The sequence below is a fragment of the Heptranchias perlo genome, chromosome 31 (genome assembly GCF_035084215.1).
Source record: "Heptranchias perlo isolate sHepPer1 chromosome 31, sHepPer1.hap1, whole genome shotgun sequence".
NCBI classification, from domain to species: Eukaryota; Metazoa; Chordata; class Chondrichthyes; order Hexanchiformes; family Hexanchidae; genus Heptranchias; species Heptranchias perlo.
In genome coordinates, this window is record NC_090355.1 from 26,732,238 (window position 1) to 26,744,818 (window position 12,581).

The 12,581-nt window shown below is 41.6% G+C and overlaps 1 protein-coding gene across 3 annotated transcripts in view; it reads left to right on the top strand.

Annotated features, from left to right (window-relative positions):
• The first annotated feature begins 321 nt into the window (after window positions 1-321).
• Window positions 322-12,581, top strand: part of setx (senataxin) — a 63,607-nt gene continuing 51,347 nt past the window's right edge. For all 3 annotated transcript variants that reach the window (XR_010958140.1, XM_067969786.1, XM_067969785.1), the window contains exon 1: window positions 322-395. The gene's annotated coding sequence lies outside the window, so the exon portion shown is untranslated. The remainder of the gene's footprint in view (window positions 396-12,581) is intronic.

Below are 12,581 nucleotides of genomic sequence, written 5' to 3' on the forward strand. Positions count from 1 at the left end.
ATCTACCCACTTTAGTTCCATCATCCTTAATACCCTTGTCCAACAAAAATCTATCAGTCCCAGTTTTGAAATTTTCAATTGACCCCCAGCCTCAACAGCTTTTCACGATGTATTTAGGTAATAATAGGGTAGATGGATGGTGGCAGATGATGTGGCAGGCGTGAGGGCTAGTGGGGTGAAAAGTGAAGAGAAGTGTGAAGATGTACATTTTGAAGATTGGCCTGAGTTTCGCCATCGGCTCTTTCTGTCCCTGTGCGCGCACCGTCGAGTTTTAAAAAAAACCTCCTCCAGCGTGCGGTTGGTTCGATGGCGTCATTTCCGGGGGCGGAGTCTGTGCTGGAATCGAAACTTTAGTTAGAAGTTTAACAGGTGCAGGAGAGCCATCACTGAACATGGTAAGTACTCGGGCGGGGCCTGATTCACTGCATGTTGAGCGGAAGATTGTGGCGTGAACGGCGGCTCAATGTTTGGTTCGGGCCCGGGGGGGTGGAATTGAAGCTGTGAGGGGGCTGAGGGTGGGCGCGGGAGCGACATGAAGGATGAGGCCCGCAAGGTAAAGTGGGCACGTGAGCGTACAATGGTGAAGGAAGCATTTGAGAGGGAGGAGAGGTGGGAGAAGGGGTGGATGAAGGAGTGGGGGAGGTGGTGAAAAGGGGTGGATGAAGGAGTGGGGGAGGTGGTGAAAAGGGGTGGGGGGAGGATGAAAAGGGGATGAGGGTTTGGAGGATGATGGAGTGGGGAGGTGATGAAAATGGGTGGATGAAGGAGCGGGGAGGTGATGAAAATGGGTGGATGAAGGAGCGGGGAGGTGATGAAAATGGGTGGATGAAGGAGCGGGGAGGTGATGAAAAGGGGCGGATGAAGGGGCGGGGAGGTGATGAAAATGGGTGGATGAAGGAGCGGGGAGGTGATGAAAAGGGGCGGATGAAGGGGCGGGGAGGTGATGAAAATGGGTGGATGAAGGAGCGGGGAGGTGATGAAAAGGGGCGGATGAAGGGGTGGGGAGGTGATGAAAAGGGGCGGATGAAGGAGCGGGGAGGTGATGAAAAGGGGCGGATGAAGGGGTGGGGAGGTGATGAAAAGGGGCGGATGAAGGAGCGGGGAGGTGATGAAAAGGGGCGGATGAAGGGGCGGGGAGGTGATGAAAAGGGGCGGATGAAGGGGCGGGGAGGTGATGAAAAGGGGCGGATGAAGGAGCGGGGAGGTGATGAAAAGGGGCGGATGAAGGGGTGGGGAGGTGATGAAAAGGGGCGGATGAAGGGGTGGGGAGGTGATGAAAAGGGGCGGATGAAGGGGCGGGGAGGTGATGAAAAGGGGCGGATGAAGGAGCGGGGAGGTGATGAAAAGGGGCGGATGAAAAGGGGCGGATGAAGGAGCGGGGAGGTGATGAAAAGGGGTGGATGAAGGGGTGGGGAGGTGATGAAAAGGGGCGGATGAAGGAGCGGGGAGGTGATGAAAAGGGGCGGATGAAGGGGCGGGGAGGTGATGAAAAGGGGCGGATGAAGGAGCGGGGAGGTGATGAAAAGGGGCGGATGAAGGGGCGGGGAGGTGATGAAAAGGGGCGGATGAAGGGGCGGGGAGGTGATGAAAAGGGGCGGATGAAGGGGCGGGGAGGTGATGAAAAGGGGTGGATGAAGGAGTGGGGAGGTGATGAAAAGGGGCGGATGAAGGGGCGGGGAGGTGATGTTGGGGTGGATGTGAGGGAGAAAGGATGGCTAGGGGAGGTGAGGGCTGTGGCAAAGAAGAGGGAGGGGGAAAGGAGCTGTGAGGCAGCTTGTACTGGCATGAATTTTGCATGTTGACATCAGATGCTATATGTGAATGTGACCATATTGATTCAGAATATTTCAGATAATTCTATAAAACACACCTGCACAAATTGCAAGGCACCTTTTATAAAAACTTGTCAAACACAATAAGAACGTAAGAAAGGAGCGGGTGGAGGCCATACGAGCCTGCTCCGCAATTCATTAAGATCATGGCAAATCTTCGACCTCAACTTCACTTTCCCGCCTGATCCTCATAACCATTGATTCCCTTAGAGTCCAAAAATCTATTGATCTCAGTCTTGAATATACTCAACGACTGAGCATCCACAGCCCTCGGGTAGAGAATTCCAAATGTTCACGACCCTCTGAGTGAAGAAATTCCTCCTCATCTCAGTCCTAACTGTCCAACCCCTTATCCTGAGACTATATTCCCTAGTTCTGGACACTCCAGCGAGGGGAAATATCCTGTAAATGTCTCAGCACCTGTCAAGCCCTCTTAGAATCTTATAGGTTTCAATGAGATCACCTCTCATTCTTCTAAACTCCAGAGAGTATCGGCCCATTCTATTCAATCTTTCTTCATAGGACAACCCTCTCATCCAGGAATCAATCTAATGAACCTTCATTGCTCTGCCTCTAAGGCAAGTATATCCTTCCTTAGGAAGGACACCAAAACTGCACACAGTACTCCAGGTGTGGTCTCCTGAGACTATGCTCCCTGGTTCTAGACTCTCCAGCTAGGGGAAACAGCCCATCAGCATCTACCCTGTTAAGCCCTCAGAATCTATATGTTTCAATGAGATCACCTCTCATTCTTCTAAACTCCAGAGAGTATAGGCCCATTCTACTCAATCTCTCCTCATAGGACAACCCTCTCATCCCAGGAATCAATCTAGTGAACCTTTGGTCTCCTTAGGTAAGGAGACCAAAACTATACACAGTACTTCAGGTGTGATCTCACCAAAGCCCTGTACAATTGCAGCAAGACTTCCTTACTCTTGTACTTCAACTCCCTTACAATAAAGGCCAACATACTATTTGCCTTCTTAATTGCTTGCTGTATCTGCATGTTAACTTTGTGTTTCGCATACGAAGGACACCTAAATCCCGCTGAACACCATGCAAGGCTATGAGGATCAGCTGCAGAATGTATGCAATCAGAGTGAAGTGTGTGCATCTGAACTCCTGTTTACCCAACAGGTTGTTAGAAAGTAGATGATTTGACTTTGGATTCAACTTGGAATAGACTGTAAAATCACAGCAAAGTTAGAGTAGAATAGAGAGTAGTCTTCCATCAAGCTATTGTATCCAATTACCAAGTACAGTTCCAAAGCATTTTGATATGAAAGGTCACTCAGACAATGAAAATTAACCTGAGTCTCTTCTAGGAACTTTTAAACTTTTTTGAAAATCTTGTTAATGTTTACCGATGGGACTGTCAGATGCTGGTGCAGAGATTTGTTTCTCTCCTGGCTAGACAACAATACACAACCAGCTGCATGTCACCCGCCCCCAGCCTTCTCTTTTTTAGCGAAAAGAGCCCCAACCTGTTTAGTCTTTCCTGATAAATATGTTCTCAGATCTGGTATCATCTTTGTGAATCTTTTTTGCACCTTCTCCAATGCCTCTATATCCTTTTTTATAATATGGAGACCAGAACTGTGCACAGTACTCCAAGTGTGGTCTGACCAAGGTTCTATACAAGTTTTACTTAACTTCTCTGCTTTTCAATTCTATTCCTCTAGAAATGAACCCAAGTTCTTAGTTTGCCTTTTTTATGGCCTTATTAATCTGTGTCGCTACTCTTAGTGATGTGTATCTATACCCCGAGATCCCTTTGCTTCTCTACCCCATTTGGACTCTTACTTTCCAAGTAATATGTGGCCTCTTTATTCTTCCTACCAAAATGCACCATCACACACTGATCTTTATTGAAAATTATTTGCCAATTACATGCCCATTCTGCAAGTTTATTAATGTCTTCTTGCATTTTGACGCATTCTTCCTTTGTATTAACTACACCTTCCAATTTGGTGTTGTCTGCAAATTTTGAAATTGTACTTAAAATTCCAGAGTCCAAATCGTTGATGTAAATTGTGCACAACAGCGGTCCCAGCACCGATGCCTGTGGAACACCACTTCCCACCTTTTGCCAGTCTGAGTAGCTACCCTTAGCCCCTACTCTCTGTTTTGTAGCCAGCTTGCTATCCATGCTGCAACCTGTCTACTAACTCCACATGCTCTGACCTTAGTCATGAGTCTACTATGTGGTACCTTATTGAAGGCCTTTTGAAAATCCAAATATATTACATCTACTGCATTACCCTTGTCTACTCTTTCTGTTAATTCTTCAAAGAATTCGGTAAGGTTGGTCAAGCATAACTTTCTCTTTTGAAATTCGTGCTGACTACTCTTCATTATATTTTCAGTTTCTGGATGTTTTTCGATTGCACCTTTGAGTAAAGATTCCTTTATCTTGCCTGCCATCGATGTTGAGCTAACTGGTCTATAGTTCCCTTAACTTGTTCTATCTCCCTATTTAAATAAGGAATAACATTAGCTGTCCGCCAGTCCTCTGGCACTATTCCTCTTTGTAATGAATGTTTATATATATGTAATAGTGCCTCTGCTATCTCTTCCCTAACTTCTTTTAATATGCGCGGATGCAATCCACCTGGATCAGGGATTTTATCTTCTGTAAGTTTGATTAGTTTATCAATTATCTACCCCTTTCTATGTTAAGTGTCTTTATATCTTTTTTGATCTCTTCTTCTAATGTCATACCCACCTTGTTAGTCTCCCTGGTAAATACTGAGGCAAAATAATTATTTAATAATTCTGCCATTTTGCTGTCTTTACCTGTGAGTTTATCGTGTGCGTCTCTTAATGGCCTTATCCCGATCCTGATTTTTCTTTTATTTATGTATCTGTAGAATACTTTACTACTTATATTCTTTGATAATTTAATTTAGTAGTTTCTCTTTGCTTTCCTAATTGTTTTTTTGACATCCTTTCTATCCTCTTCGTAATCCCTTTTGTTATCCTCTCCTTTATCGTAAATGTACTTAGAGTATGCCTTTTGTTAATTTCAATTTTGCCCTTATCTCTTTATTCATCCATGGTGTTTCATTATTGGCTAGTTTGTTCTTGTTTTTTAGAGGAATATCTTTCTCCTGAACTCTTATTGATCACCGTTTTAAATATTTCCCATTGCTGTTCTATCTCTTTGTCAACATTTTTTTCTATTTACCTTTCCTAGTTCCATTTTCATCCCTTCAAAATTAGCTTTTTTTCCAATCTGTTAAACTTTGGTCTTTGTCTTATATCTTTCTCAATCATTATTTTAAACCTTGTTATGTTGTGATCGCTATTGCCCAGATTTTCCCCTGTGCTTAGTTCTCTTACCTACTCCGGTTCATTTCCCATTACTCGATCCAACAATGATTCCTCTCGGGCTTCTCACATACTGGGCAAGAAAGGAATCATGTACACACTGTAAAAACTCTATTCCCTTTTTCCCTTTCCCTACCTCTTCTTGCCAGTTTATTTGGGGGTAATTAAAATCTCCCATGATTATTATTCAATTCAAGGTGACCTTGAAAGCTGTAAAAATCAACAACTCTGGCATGATAAACTTAGTGTAGCAAACCTTTATTTTGCTGTCCAGTGACTGCTGCTGAAAAATGTACGTGCCTGGACATATGGTGAGAAAGCATCATGTTCAGCTGTGATACCCTCCAGGACTGAATAGCATGTTGGCACTGACTGCTGAAGCCTTATGCATCAAGATAAGGTGAAGTACCAGCGGGCTATTGGAACTTTGTCTTATCAAGAGTCTGCACCTTCAGGAGATTATTTGGGTGGGGGGAGGAATGGATTAACAAAAAATATAATTCAAATAAAAACATTTAATTAAACAGTGGAGGGAGTTGGTATGCTTTTTGAGGGAGGGGAAGCATACAAACATTGAATGTAGGAGGAGTTAAGAAATTTTCCAGTTTGAATAATCTACTTAGTGTCTGATCTATATATTGCAGCCACTTTAATTTTGTTTTTGTGAACAAGGTACCTTTTTAGAAAACCGTTGAAATTATACATGTAAAGTATGATGGATTGAACTAGCATCATCCCTCAGAGCAATGTGATGAGGGTTTGTGCCTAATGATTTCCTGCATGGGGAGTCCCTGCTTTGACTGTACTTGCAGGTTAGGGGAATGGGGGAGTGATACAAATATACACCAAGCACTTTGCCACAGGGGAGACTGAAAATTAACAGGTACGTCACCCAGGCTGCATTTGTGCATATTCTGGCAGCCAACCCTAAAGGATGGCTTTCAGATGCACACTTGCCCCTTTATTTTTAGTGGGGGGAAAAAAAGCACTGGTTCAAATTGTTTCTGAGACTTAATTTAGTTTTAAAAACAATCATTCGTTTAAAACTGAACAAACACAAATGCATCATAGATCATGACTAAAATATGTGTTTTTTAAAAATAACTGCTCTACTGTTTTGAGCATTGGATAGAGTATAGAAGGACATTGTGGTTGGCCATTATGCACTTGTACTTTTGGAATCTGAGACAGAACATGTCCGATGTATACTTGATTGTTGCTATAGTGCCAGCCGTGGCTTAGTGGGTAGCTCGCTCACCTCTTGAGTCAACAACAACTTTTTAAAATTCGTAAACAATTTTACAACACCAAGTTATAGTCCAGCAATTTTATTTTAAATTCACAAGCTTTCGGAGGCTACCTCCTTCCTCAGGTGAACGATGTGGAAATCGTTCACATCGTTCACCTGAGGAAGGAGATAGCCTCCGAAAGCTTGTGAATTTAAAATAAAATTGCTGGACTATAACTTGGTGTTGTAAAATTGTTTACAATTGTCAACCCCAGTCCATCACCGGCATCTCCACATCATTTTTAAAATTCATTCATGGGATGTGAGCGTCACTGGAAGGCCAGCATTTTATTGCCCATCCCTAATTGCCCTTGAAAAGGTGGTGGTGAGCCGCTGCCTTGCATTTATATAGCACCTTTAACGTAGTAAAATGTCCCAAGACGCTTCACAGGACCATTATCAAACAAAATTTGACACCGAGCCACAAGTCCCAGCCAGCTGGACAATGGAGGAGAGGTGTTGAAGGAGAATGGTGCAGTGAACCATGTCAACGGTTATGGTTTCAAGCCCCACTCCAGAGACTTGAGCACATAATCCAGGCTGACACCTCAGTTCAGTACTGAGGGAGTGCTGCACTGTCGGAGTTGCCGTCTTTCGGATGAAGCGTTAAACTGTTAGACCTTGCTATGTGCAAATTGACCTTTATTAGGAAAGGTCTCTCCCAAAAGCCTGGAACTTTTTTTTTTGCTCACAGCAGTGGCACTGTTAGCTGAACTTGGATTGTGCAGTCTGAGCTTGTGCAGTGCACCTACTTTCCCAGGATGCATTAGTACCATTCAATTGGCTGTATTGATGGGATATTTTTCTTTAGCTTCCTGCAGTTTGTTTGTTTCTGTTTGTTTGTGTTTCAAAGTTATTTGAAGAATAGAGGATAGGCTTCAGGTAAAGTTTATATTGAGGTTTGTTTTGAGAGAGAGAGAGAGAGAGAGAGAGAGAGAGTGTGTGTGTGTGTGTGTGTGTGTGTGTGTGTGTTGAAAAAAATGACGACCAATTACGCACCTGTTGTAAATTTTGTGTTCTGTCGACTTCAAAAAGCATATTAAACAGAGTCTGTCCTTGTAATTTTAGTTCATTTTACAAAAAAGAGTTGAATTTTGAAATAGAAAGCCTATCTCCTGCTTCGTTAACAATTGGAATATGTAAACATTCTAATTGTTAACACTTGAGAGAGCACAAATGAGGCACACGGAGGGGCAAGGATCACAAGATCAAGCAAGGTAATTGAAGATGAGGAAGGCCATTTAACCCATCGAAAGATTCTAAAGACCCTTCATTGTAGCATCCAGTTGTTTATTAAATGCTCGAGAGGGGCAGATAGATTTTCCTCATTCTGATTTGATTTTTTTTTAAATGTTGAATTTCGAAAGCAAATAGCCACTGAGGGAAATGGAAAGAGGAGGGAAACAAGTTGAGGGACTCTCATCATCCACATTTGGGAGCAAGTTTAAGTGGGGTCCAGTAGGTGGAAGATTAGGGGTGAAGTGAGTGACAGTAGAGCAAGAGAATGGGGAGGACACAGGATAGAGTGGCTAGTTCAGAGGGTAGTGATGAGCTGGACTGGGTGAGTGGAAGGTGGCGTTGTGGGAAAACAGAGTGCGGGGAAGCACACGTGATGGGAGAGGGAATCGGAAGGGTGTAGCTTTTCCCATAGCCTTGACTGAAAATACAGCCTGCCGCTTTCAGTGTCCCCTTTCTATGCCATGCCAACCACCACCTCCCATTAAACGGAAAGAAGAAGATGATGTAGGCAGGTGAGGACATAGAGAGGCACAGAAGAGGACTGATAGTGACAGCATCATAAAGACAGTCAAGAGACGATAGAGTTACTGTATGCAAAATCCACTGGTATATCTTATTAAAAATCTTGTGTCTGCATGCACTTACTGTTTGCAAAACCGTACTTTTTATCACATTATTGGGCCAACTTTTTCCATGATAAATTTGTGTCCAAATTTATATTGACCTGACAAATTGCTCAAAATGCATCCTGAAAAATGTTTTCAGTCATTTTTTTCTTGTTAACTGAAATTTCTAATGCCAAAATAAAGGTCTACTCAAAATAAATTTGAAAAGAATAGCATATTGCGCAATAACACAATCAAATTTATTCATTGAGTTGTCTTTTGTGTATTTTCATGTCTCTTAAAGTTTTTACTTTTAAGGCCTTAATCTCTCCCAAAATGTGGGCTTGGATTTTATATTTCTGCGAAGAGATTTGATATTAGCTGATGTCAGATTATGCAACCTGAGCTTGTGCAGTGTATCGACTTTCTTGGATGTAGCAGTATCATTCAGTAGCTGAATTGTTGGAATATTATTCTTTAACTTCTAGCACTTAATGTTCAGTTGATTTTCAAAATTACTTGAAGAATAGCTAGAGGACAAATTTCACTTTTTTTGTTGAGTGAATTCATTGATTCCACGCAAGCAATGTCACCAGAAATATCTCTCGCTCTTTCTATAAAGATATAATTAGAGACAGAGTGAAGTAGTACATTGTGGGAAAACACAATAAAAGGAAGTATATTCTAAAGTAAGATTATTAAGGGTGGAGAAATGGGGATATGAGAGTGCAGATACATACATTTTTAATGGTGGGAGTGCCGATAGAAAAGATAATAACGGCAAATGGGGTTCTATATTTTATATATTGGGGCGTTGAATATAAAATTGCGGAAAATAAGTTGAATTTGTACAAGATATTGTTTTGGCTACAGTTGGATTATTAGATGCACCCCATTATAAGAAGAATATTAGAGCCATGGGCAGGATATAGAGAAGGTTCATTGGCATGTGTGCAATCCTTTTTTTTTAAAAGGGACAGACCAACCTAATTGAGTCAAACCTGAAATTACCTAATTGGGGCATTTTGGGTTCAGGTTTAGTTTAGGTTTTCATTTTTAATTTAGGCTGCCCTCCAAATAAATTTGACTCAGGTCATTCTAACCCACTGAAATTCCAATCTTGAAAGGTATGAAAATAAATTAATCATGGTTGACTATTGAATAAGATATCCTATTGTTTAGCTTGTGTTATATCACTACTGTTTAGATCCTATTTTCTTTTGAACTGTTTGAGAAAGTTTTTTTAAAAAGTTTCATCTATCCAGTTTTAGTCTCGACAAAAGATAAAATAGAAGTACTTGCATTTATTTAGTGTCTTGTCATGTAGCAATTCTGAGAGTTCACACAGTTGGCAAAGATGGGACTGGGTGAAAGGTGTATGTGGAGAAAGAGGCATTGTTGCATAACTTCTTCAAAAGACTGATATATCTGAATGTCTGTAAGGTGTTTTTATATTGCACTAGTGTTGCCAGGTTCCTGAAGTACGAGTCTTACGCAGCCTGTTCTAAGCCAAATGTAAAACTGCATACTGTAAAGCTGCTTATGTGCAGGGACATTTAACGTCAGTTTTTACCACTTTTCCACTGATTAAATTCCCAGATTTTTTTGCATGGTGAATCAGTTTATTTTTAAAAAATCCCCGAATTTGAGGATAAATCCCTGAAATTTCCCATTGTTTACTTGCTAAAGGTCATGTTCAGAGATGCGCATAAATTTCATCGGTGATGTCAGCATGCATGTGTGCTGTGCGTGCCCTGCTGAGGTCATTGATGTGATGGACGTGCATCTTTGGACTTGATTTTCAGCAGGAAAAAAAACGAAGACTGTTGAAAGTCATTTTTTTAACGGACCTGGATCATCTTTAGGTAGTGCTCTGAGGATTATATTCTTTTATACTACAGCAATTGTCAGTCTTTCATTCCTAGTTAGTTATGGAGCATGGACAGCAGTGTGCTGACCATTACCACACTGATAGCTCTCTGAAGTCTGAAATCATCAACCAAAGGCTCACTCAGATCATAGCACGGCATATACTAAAAGCAAGATTGCAACTGTACCCCAGTGCATAACATCCAACAATTTTTAATATCTCACAATCATAGTGGCAGGTAATTGGCTAGAGCTACAACGGTAAACAGTCGGTTCTGAAATTTCACTTCAAATTTCTTTTAAAAACTCCAAGGGGTTAAGTCGTAGTCTGATGGTGAGCCCCATAAAAGACACGTGCATGAATTGTAAAATAATTGTGGGTTGTCATGTTGCTTAACTTTACCCTTTTTACATCCCTTGCTTGTTTTCTTGAGTTTCGGTGAAATTCAAAATAAAAGCTTTTTGCACTGATTTTCAATGAATTTCCCCACGGATTTTCCCCCTTTTTTAAACACTCAAAAATCTGGGGGGAGAAGGTGTTTCTAAATTGGCAATAAAAACTGACATTTGGCACATAAGACCATAAGAGATAGGAGCAGGAGTAGGCCATTCGGCCCCTCGAGCCTGCTCCGCCATTTAATGAGATCATGGCTGATCTGATTTTTACCTCAACTCCACTTTCCCAGCCTTTCCCCATATCCTTTGACTCCCTTGCTGATCAAAAATTTGTCTAACTCAGCCTTGAATGTATTCAATGACTCAGCCTCCACAGCTTTTGGGGTAAAGAATTCCAAAGATTGACAACCCTCTGGGAAATGAAATGCCTCCTTATTTCGGTCTTAAACGGACGACCCCTTATTCTGAGACTATGCCCCCTAGTTTTAGGTTCCCCCATGAGGGGTAAGATCCTATCGAGTCCCCTCAGAATCTTGTATATTTCAATAAGATCTCCTCTCATTCTTCTAAACTCCAATGAGTATAGACCCAACCTGTTCATTCTTTCCTTGTAAGACAACCCTTCCATACCCGGAATCAACCTAGTGAATCTTCTCTGAACTGCCTCCATTGCAAGTATGTCCTTCCTTAAATAAGGGCACCAGAACTGTACGCAGTACTCCAGGTGTGGTCTCACCAGCACCCTGTACAGTTGTAGCATGACTTCCCTGCTTTTATACTCCATCCCCCTAGAAATAAAGGTCAATATTCCGTTTGCCTTCCGGAATACCTGCTGCACCTGTATGTTGACTTTTTGTGTTTCATGTACGAGGACACCCAGATCCCTCTGTACCGCAGCATTTTGTAATATTTCTCCATTCAAATAATATTTTGCTTTTTTATTTTTCCTCCCAAAGTGGATGACTTCCCGCATTGGACTCCATCTGCCAAATTTTTGCCGCATTCGCTTAAACTTTCAATATCCCTTTGCAGATACTTTGTGTCCTCATCGCAACTCGCTTTTCCACCTATCTTTGTATCAGCAAATTTGGCCACAAGACACTCTGTTCCTTCATCCAAGTCATTGATATATATTGTAAATAGTAGGCTTAGTTTGTTTTGCATCCAGGTAGGTTGGGGGCAGAGAGTTTTTGCATCTTGTTTGTCTAACTGTCTGGCACCGAGTTGCATATTAGTTGCCAACATCATTTTTCTGAGACGAGTGTGCAAAAACAATGTGGTCTGGTAAAATGTCATCAGTGTAATCAGATAGAACTAGTCAGGTGAGAGTTTTGAGTCTATTGTGATCATACTTTTATTTTATCTTTCAGTCGGCAGTATCTGTGGTGCAGACCGATAAACCACAGGTGTAGTGTTCTCCAACAAGTCTGGAGTTTATTAACCTTGAAATGCTTAAAGATCTGATCTTTATTTTTGTGCAGTGAAATAGAAATAGATGATCCTAATGAGTTCTGGCTGCCACTACTTTTCCCAAGGCTCCTTCCATTGCATTGCTTACTCAGTCTCAATAGGCACCAGTACCCTCCCTGCTTCTGCAGCTGCTAGTCACTATCCTCCCTTACAAATGGGTATTTTAAAAAAAAAAGTTTTTTTTGAGACCCATACATAGACGTGGTCAAAAATAATTTCCGAATTTGTACAGTTTTTGCAGAAAGGTGATTAATAATATGCTTCCAAATGTTTTAAGATATTTCATGTGGCTTTCACAGGCCATCTATGACCTAAAGTTTTATGATATGATCTGTGGGGTTACAGAGATGGATTGTAACATCAGGTGAAAATGGCAGTTCATTTGAAATCACTTTATGCTGCGTCGTTGGCTGTTTACAGATGTCATGGTGGGGAGGGTCTGTAAACGCTGCATGTGCACTCTTTTTAAAAAAAAAAATTGCAGTCAGAATGTTGGTGTATTTACATGAGCAAGAATCTTCCATGTGTGTGTTAAAAAGTATGTTAAAGGAA